General features: G+C 40.9%; 2 non-coding genes across 2 annotated transcripts; both read right to left on the reverse strand.

Moving 5' to 3' along the window:
* Positions 1-6014: 6014 nt before the first annotated feature.
* Positions 6015-6145, reverse strand: LOC119620772 (small nucleolar RNA SNORA63). Its single transcript, XR_005237322.1, has one exon. It is a non-coding gene; the product is annotated as a small nucleolar RNA SNORA63 (small nucleolar RNA).
* Positions 6146-7471: 1326 nt separating this feature from the next.
* LOC119620788 (small nucleolar RNA SNORA81) lies at positions 7472-7650 on the reverse strand. Its single transcript, XR_005237337.2, has one exon. It is a non-coding gene; the product is annotated as a small nucleolar RNA SNORA81 (small nucleolar RNA).
* Positions 7651-7893: the final 243 nt, after the last annotated feature.

Below are 7893 nucleotides of genomic sequence, written 5' to 3' on the forward strand. Positions count from 1 at the left end.
AGCCAAGCTGGAGGACAGTTTGACAGTTTCTTACAAAATGAGCATATTCTTACCATATGATCCAGCCATCACACTCCTTGGTTTTTACCCACTGGAGCCGAAAAGTTATGTCTGCACAAAAACCTGTGTGTTGATGTTTATAGCAGCTTTATTCATAATTGCCAAAGCTTGGAAGCAACATAGATGTCTTTCAGTAGCCAAATGGATAAACTGTAGTACATTCAAGCAATGCAGTATTATTCAATGTTAAAAAGAAATGAGCTTCGAAGTTATGAAAAGACATGGAGGAAGCTTAAGTGATATAAGTGAAAGATGCCAATCTGAAAAGGCTATATACTGTAGGATTCCAACTATAAGACATTCTGGAAAAGGGAAAACCAGAGACAGTAAAAAGATCAGTGGTCAGCCGGGCACAGTGGCTCATGCCTGTAATCCCAGCACTTTGGGAGGCTGAGGCGGATGGATCACGAGGTCAGGAGATCGAGACCATCCTGGCTAACGTGGTGAAACCCCGTCTTTACTAAAAATACAAAAATTAGCCAGGCATGGTGGCGGGCACCTGTAGTCCCAGCTACTTGGGAGGCTGAGGCAGAAGAATCGCTTGAACCTGGGAGGCGGAGCTTGCAGTGAGCCGAGATCACGCCACGGCACTCCAGCCTAGGTGACAGAGCGAGACTCCGTCTCAAAAAAACCCAAAAAACCAAAAAAACAAAAAAAAATCAGTGGTTGCCAGGGGTTGTGGGGAGGGATGAAATCGGTAGAGCAGAGGATTTTCAGGGCAGTGAAAATACTCTGTATGATGCTATAATGGTGGACAAATGTCATCATAAATTTCTCTAAACCCATAGAATGTACACCAAGAATGAACCCTAAGCTATGACTTTGAGTGATAATGACGTGTCAATAGAGGTTCAGTGATTGTACCCATGTACCATGTACCATTCTGGTGTGGGATGTTGAAGTGTGGGAGACCGTGGGTGTGTGAGAACAGGGAGTGTATGGGAATTCTTTGTACTTTCTGCTCAGTGTTTCTGTTGGCCTGAAATGGCTCTAAATAATAAAGTCTATTTTTTTTTTAAAAGATCACATTCGGGGCTGGGCGCGGTGGCTCAAGCCTGTAATCCCAGCACTTTGGGAGGCCGAGACGGGCGGATCACGAGGTCAGGAGATCGAGACCATCCTGGCTAACACGGTGAAACCCCGTCTCTACTAAAAAAAATACAAAAAACTAGCCGGGCGAGGTGGTGGGTGCCTGTAGTCCCAGCTACTCGGGAGGCTGAGGCAGGAGAATGGCGTAAACCCGGGAGGCGGAGCTTGTAGTGAGCCGAGATCCGGCCACTGCACTCCAGCCTGGGCGACAGAGCGAGACTCCGTCTCAAAAAAAAAAAAAAAAAAAAAGATCACATTCGATGTCCATTTTTCTGTTATAGGACCCATTATATACACTCTGTGTTATTGTTATGGAAAAAAACTTTACTGATTAATATTAGTCCATTAACATAGAAAACCTTGCTGTTACGTAACTACTTTGCGTGTACCAGAAGATTTTTGCCACACCAGAAGAGGAAGAAATCTCATGTTCAAATGCTTCCTTTTTCTCATAAGCAGCAGACAATGTTTGGCAGATGGTGCTAATGAACAACCTCACTGATCAGTCTTTGTGCTACTGCCAAGCAGCAGCTAACTTGGAACTTTAGTTGTTGTTGTTGTTTTGAGACAAAGTGTTGCTCTATCACCCAGGCTTGGAGTGCTGTGGTGTGATCTTGGCTCACTGCAACTTCTGCCTCCCAGGTTGAAGTGATGCTCCTGCCTTAGCCTCCCGAGTAGCTGGGATTACAGGCACGCACCACCATGCCCGGCTAATTTTTTATTTTTAGTAGACATGTTGGTCAGGCTGGTCTCGAACTCCTGACCTCAAGTATCTGCCTGCCTGGGCCACCTAAAGTGCTGGGATTACAGACATGAGCCTCCATGCCCGGCCTGTGAGCCACCACACCCAGCCCAATTTTTTATTAAACCTTTTTATAAAAAGCCACATTTGTGTGTAATTTTGTAACTGGAATAAAATATTTACTACAGAGTACTATTTCATTTCATCTTCTTCCTTTGAAAATATGGAGTTATGGCAAAAAGTATGATTTTTAAGGAATAAGAACCAAATCACTTTAAAGAAAGAATACTTTATTGTAATTTATTGAACCTTTAATATACAATATGGCAAGTTTTCTGGGATTTAACTCTAGGACGTGATTGCTGCTGGTATTTAGCAAAAGGCTCCGGTTCACACCTAGCACTAATAAAATGCTTTTCTGAATAAAAACATAACACCAAACAAAATGAATTCAAATATTTTCTTTAAAAAATTATTTTAAAGTTTGTTCTATTCAGCCTAACACAATAAAGGGAGACACCATGGTTTAACATAATTAGCTGATTTTATACACCGCATATCTTTAAGTCCACTTAATAACAAAGTAAGTATATTATTAAGTGATAGAGAACACTCAATATAGCGACTTTTACAGAACTAGGAAATCATTTTTTTTTTTTTTTGAGACAGAGTCTTGAGGAAATACATTTCTAAGAAAGATTTTTACAGACACTCATCTTTCATACCCAACCACAAGGTCTAACTCTAAAGAGGATAAAACCAATTACTTTGCTCCCAAGAGCTCATGACTAATGATAGCGTGAATCTATGCTATCAAAACCTGTGTTTCTCATCTGTTATGAGTACTCAGGCGAGATTCAAATATTCTCAAGGAAAGAAACACAGTACGCATTGTGATCGCCTGCTCAGCAACAGCCAGCACTGCATCCCAAATGATCTCATCCCAGGAATTACATGAGGCCAGCTGTGTACGCCGGCATTTCCCCCACTGTAGTACTGCAGAAGGTCTCAGTGTCACAAAGAATCCTTTTGTCTTCTTTAATATTTATGGTCACAGCTGTCTTCCCAAGTTGACCCCTACTGCCAGTTCTGAACAAAAGAAAAAATATGAATCAGAATATTATTCAGCAAGTACTACATGAACTACTGAACAATCTGAGCTACTAGTTAATCATCGGTGGCTGTTTATTTGCCAGAATTATATGTAGTGTGCTTCTAAATGGAATGCAAGATACTGATCAAAATATCTAGAGAAAAAGAAAAGGTTTTTTTGCAAAGTTAGTACAAAAGGAGTTAAGGCTCATCTGGCTGCAAAATGAACATTATTACTTATAAAAGGATGAAAGTATTGGGTTTAGGGTAGTAAAATTAAAGCCCCTACCAAAGTGGGCCAGCCAAGAGTGGGTGTCATGTCAGTCTGCGACAGATGTGCACAGGCACAAAACAAAAGGAACAGTTACGAATCTATTCTGATACACTTTCAGAATTAACTACAGATGTCAGCTCTGAAATGTTCACTGTTGTTTACAACTATGCTGTCCAATAAACAGTCACTAGCCACATATGGCTATTTAAATTTAAATTAATTAAAATTAAATGAAATAGGCTGGGCACGGTGGCTCACGCCTGTAATTCCAGCACTGTGGGAGGCCAAGGTGGGTGGATCACTTGAGGTCAGGAGTTCGAGAATGGCCTGGCCAATATGGTGAAACTCTGTCTCTACTAAAAATATGAAAACCCCCCCCAGGAGTGGTGGTGGACACCTGTAATCCCAGCTACTCGGGAGGCTGAGGCAGGTGAATCGTTTGAACCCAGGAGGCGGAGGTTGTAGTGAGCCGGGATTGCGCCACTGCACTCCCGCCTGGGTGACAAGAACAAAACTCCATCTCAAAAAAAAAAAAAAAAAAAAGGTTGCATTAGGTGCATTTCAATAGTCACATGTTATCTGCCACTCCTATATTGGACAGTACAAACAGAGAACATTTCCATCAGCACAGAAAGTTCTATTGGGTAGTTCTATTGGGAAACTTTTACCAGTAGAGGGAAATCTTGAAAAAATGTATTCTGGTAACCCATATTTATCACTCCTTTCTGCTCAGTTCATGTCACAGACTCTAACACAAATGACCAAAATATGTTTGCCACTACAGTTCTCTACTAAAATGGATCACACAACCAATCAAAGGTGTTCTTGCTGTAGGAACTTAAAATATCAAATAATCAGAACAAGAGAAAAACACATATGGAAATACTGATTCCTTCTTTATCCAAACGACCTGCTGTTTCACTTATAAATCTATGTCCGAAATCAGGCCCATGGCATTTCTGACCACCACTTGTCACCTACTCCTATGAACTACTACATTAAAAAAAATATAGTAACTCATTTTTATTGGTAACAAGGCATAGTTCAATTTATTTAGTGACAAAGTCAATATAACTAGGCTAGGATCAACATAAACTGTGACCAGAAAATGCTGAGAAAATTCCAACTATAGAGGAATCATCAAGAAAGCACAAGCTATGAGCAAACATGACTTTAAGACTCATAGGTGAGTTAAAGACAACCAAGTCTAATAGCATTATTGATTTTTCCCTGAAATATCAACGGTATATAAAGTCCAAAATCTGAGCAACATTTCACATTTGCTTTCCACTGTGTTCTGTCCAACCATGAGTCCTCCCAGGTACAATTTAAATATCATGTTACAAGGTGATAAAATTATTATCCTGATACATTTGCCTGGCTGACAAAATCATCTTGAAAAACAATACAGTCATGCGCTGGATAATGACATTTTGGTCAACTACAAATTGCATATATGATGGTGATGCCATAAGATTATAATGGAGCTGAGAAATTCTTGTCACCTAGTGACTTCATAGCCATCGTAAAGTTATAGCCCAGTTACTTTATTTTTATTGTTTTGTTTTGTTTTTGTGACTGATTTTCACTCTTGTTGCCCAGGCTGGAGTGCAATGGCACAATCTTCGCTCACCGCAACCTCCGCCTCAAGCGATTCTCCTGCCTCAGCCTCTCAAGTAGCTGGGATTACAGGCATGCACCACCACGCCCGGCTAATTTTGTATTTTTAGTAAAGACAGGGTGTCTCCATGTTGATCAGGCTGGTCTCGAACTCCTGACCTCAGGCGATCCGCCTGCCTCGGCCTCCCAAAGTGCTGGGATTACAGGTGTGAGCCACTGTGCCTGGCAATTACTTTATTTTAAAAATAAATGTAGTATAGCCTATGTGCAGAGTGTTTATATATAAAGTCTACTGTAGTATACAGTAACGTTCTAGCCATTCACATCCACTCACCACTCACTCACTGACTCACGCAGAGCAACTTCCAGTCCTGCAAGCGTCACCTCTGTAAGTGCCCTATACAAGGGTGTTGTTTTTATCATTTATGATGTATTTTTACTCTAACTTTTCTATGTCTAGATATACAGATACCATTGTGCTACAACTGCCTACAGTACTCAGTACAGAAGAGCAACAGGCTATACCACATAGCCTAGGTTTGTAGTAGGCTACACCATCTATGTTTCTGTAAGTACGCTCTGTGATCTCTCAGAACACACATCCCGGTTGTTCAGTGACACGTAACTGTGTATGAATTTATTTCACCAGAATAAAAAGAAGGAATTCAAAGATGTCAAATAATCAAATGAGAATATAGTTTTCACAAGCAGTGGGCAGATCACAGTTGATGATCAGTATATACACTACTAAACATAAAAATAAGAACCTCAGATGTGATAGTATATATTTAAATTATGTTTCAAAAAGCAACTGCTGCACACTCTTCTAGGCCACAGGAGTAATGACCTATATATAACAGCACAGTTCACTGTGGAGTGTGATCTTCACGCCCCTACAACTTCAGCTGGCAAAGTCTACTATAAACTTTCCCCCTAAACCAACTTTTGCTAGGTAGATACTGTCATTAAATAAGGAATTGGAACACTTACCAACAAGTCAGTAGCAGTCAAAACATGGTTTGTCCTTTATCTGAATTCCCTCCTGACAATGTTTTCTTCCTTCTGTCACTACCTGCAAAACGCCACCAACTCCTAATTCTCAAGTCATTTGTCAAGTCAGTACTTAAACAGGTGAACATGTATGAGACCAGACATCCCTGCAGCTAGAGCACCATGGCCAACAGGGCTTGAAAGGTAACAGTTTTATTTTGAGCAGGGGTCAAAGACAATGCAGCACTTCACAGCTACAATGTAACTAGATCCTGCCTCGGTTTACTAAGAAAATACAGTGGACCCTTGAAGGAAACGGGTCTGAACTGGGCAGGACCACTTAAGTGGCTTCTCTTCTGCCCCTGCCACCCTTTAGATAGCAAGACCAACCCTCCTCTCTCTCCTCCTCCTTAGCCTACTTGACATGAACATGAGGAAGATGAAGGCCTTTATGGTGATCCACTTCCACCTAATGAAGAGTAAATGTATTTTCTCTTCCTTACGGTTTTCTTAATAACATTTTTTCTCTAGCTTACTTTATTATAAGAATACAGTATATCCACTTTGGGAGGCCGAGATGGGTGGATCACGAGGTCAGGAGATCGAGACCATCCTGGCTAACACGGTGAAACCCCGTCTCTACTAAAAAATACAAAAATCTAGCCAGGCGAGGTGGCGGACACCTGTAGTCCCAGCTACTTGGGAGGCTGAGGCAGGAGAATGGCGTGAACCCGGGAGGCGGAGCTTGCAGTGAGCTGAGATCCGGCCACTGCACTCCAGCCTGGGCGACAGAGCGAGACTCTGTCTCAAAAAAAAAAAAAAAAGAATACAGTATATCATATATATAACATACAAAATATGTGTTTAATCGACTGTTATTAGTAGGGCTTCTGGTCAACATTAAGCTGTTAGTAGTAAAGTTTTTGGGGAGTCAAAAATTATCTGCAGATTTTTGACTGTATCGGGGCTGGTGCCCCTAATCAGGTTGTTCAAGGCTCAACTATAATCAGATATTAATAGCATCCTAATTAGCAATACTAAGGAAGAGCAGCTCTTACCACACCAGAAACTGGCATGCTTTTTCTTAGAAGCCAAGATACCTTTCACTCTGTGTTCTACAAGGAACAACCTGACTGGTCAATCTCTCGTCATTAAGAGCATATAATTTCTTTCCTTACAGTATTTCCAAGAGGAAAATGTTAATTCATGTCAGAGTTGGAATAAAAAGCCATTTGATTTCTACACCTCATCCCTACCACTGGAAGAGAATATTCATTGATTTTACTAATTCTGCCTAAATATAGATATTACTGTACCAGATCTTAGAACAAAGTACCCTGTTTTTAAAAAGAGGTTCAACTCAGGCTGGGCACAGTGGCTCACGCCTGTAATCCCAGCACTTCGGGAGGCCAAGGTGGGCAGATCAGCTGAGTTTAGGAGTTCGAGGCCAACCTGGCCAACATAATGAAACCCTGTCTCTACTAAAAATACAAAAAATTAGCCAGGCATGATGGTGGGCAACTGTGATCCCAGCTACTTGGGAGGCTGAAGCAGAAGAATCACTTGAACCTGGGAGGTGGAGACTGCAGTGAGCTGAGATCACGCCACTACACTCCAACCTGGGTGACAGAGTGAGACTCCATCTAAAAAAAAAGGTTCAACTCAATTTTTCTATCTGGTACAGTTCTTTTTTCTTCTTGGGTTTTCTCTGATAGCTTTATTACAAATGCTAAGACATGATACTAGTTTCTGGAATTTTAGTAGAGAGCTTAAACAAGAAGGTAAATTTTAAATCCCTGGCTATGGTTTTTATGTATATCAATTAGAAAGACATTACCCTCTTCCAAAATTATTGTAAAACATTGACTCCTTCAAGGGCCAATTCTTCCTTCTTCACCAGAATGTGAAATAGATCTGTCATGAACTTCTTGGTAATTTCCAACGTATTAATATTGAGGCAGAAAGCAACACAATCTTTAAAAAGAGACAATAACTGACCAGGCTAAGTGGTTCACGCCTGTAATCC

The sequence above is a fragment of the Chlorocebus sabaeus genome, chromosome 15, assembly GCF_047675955.1.
Source record: "Chlorocebus sabaeus isolate Y175 chromosome 15, mChlSab1.0.hap1, whole genome shotgun sequence".
Taxonomy (NCBI): domain Eukaryota; kingdom Metazoa; phylum Chordata; class Mammalia; order Primates; family Cercopithecidae; genus Chlorocebus; species Chlorocebus sabaeus.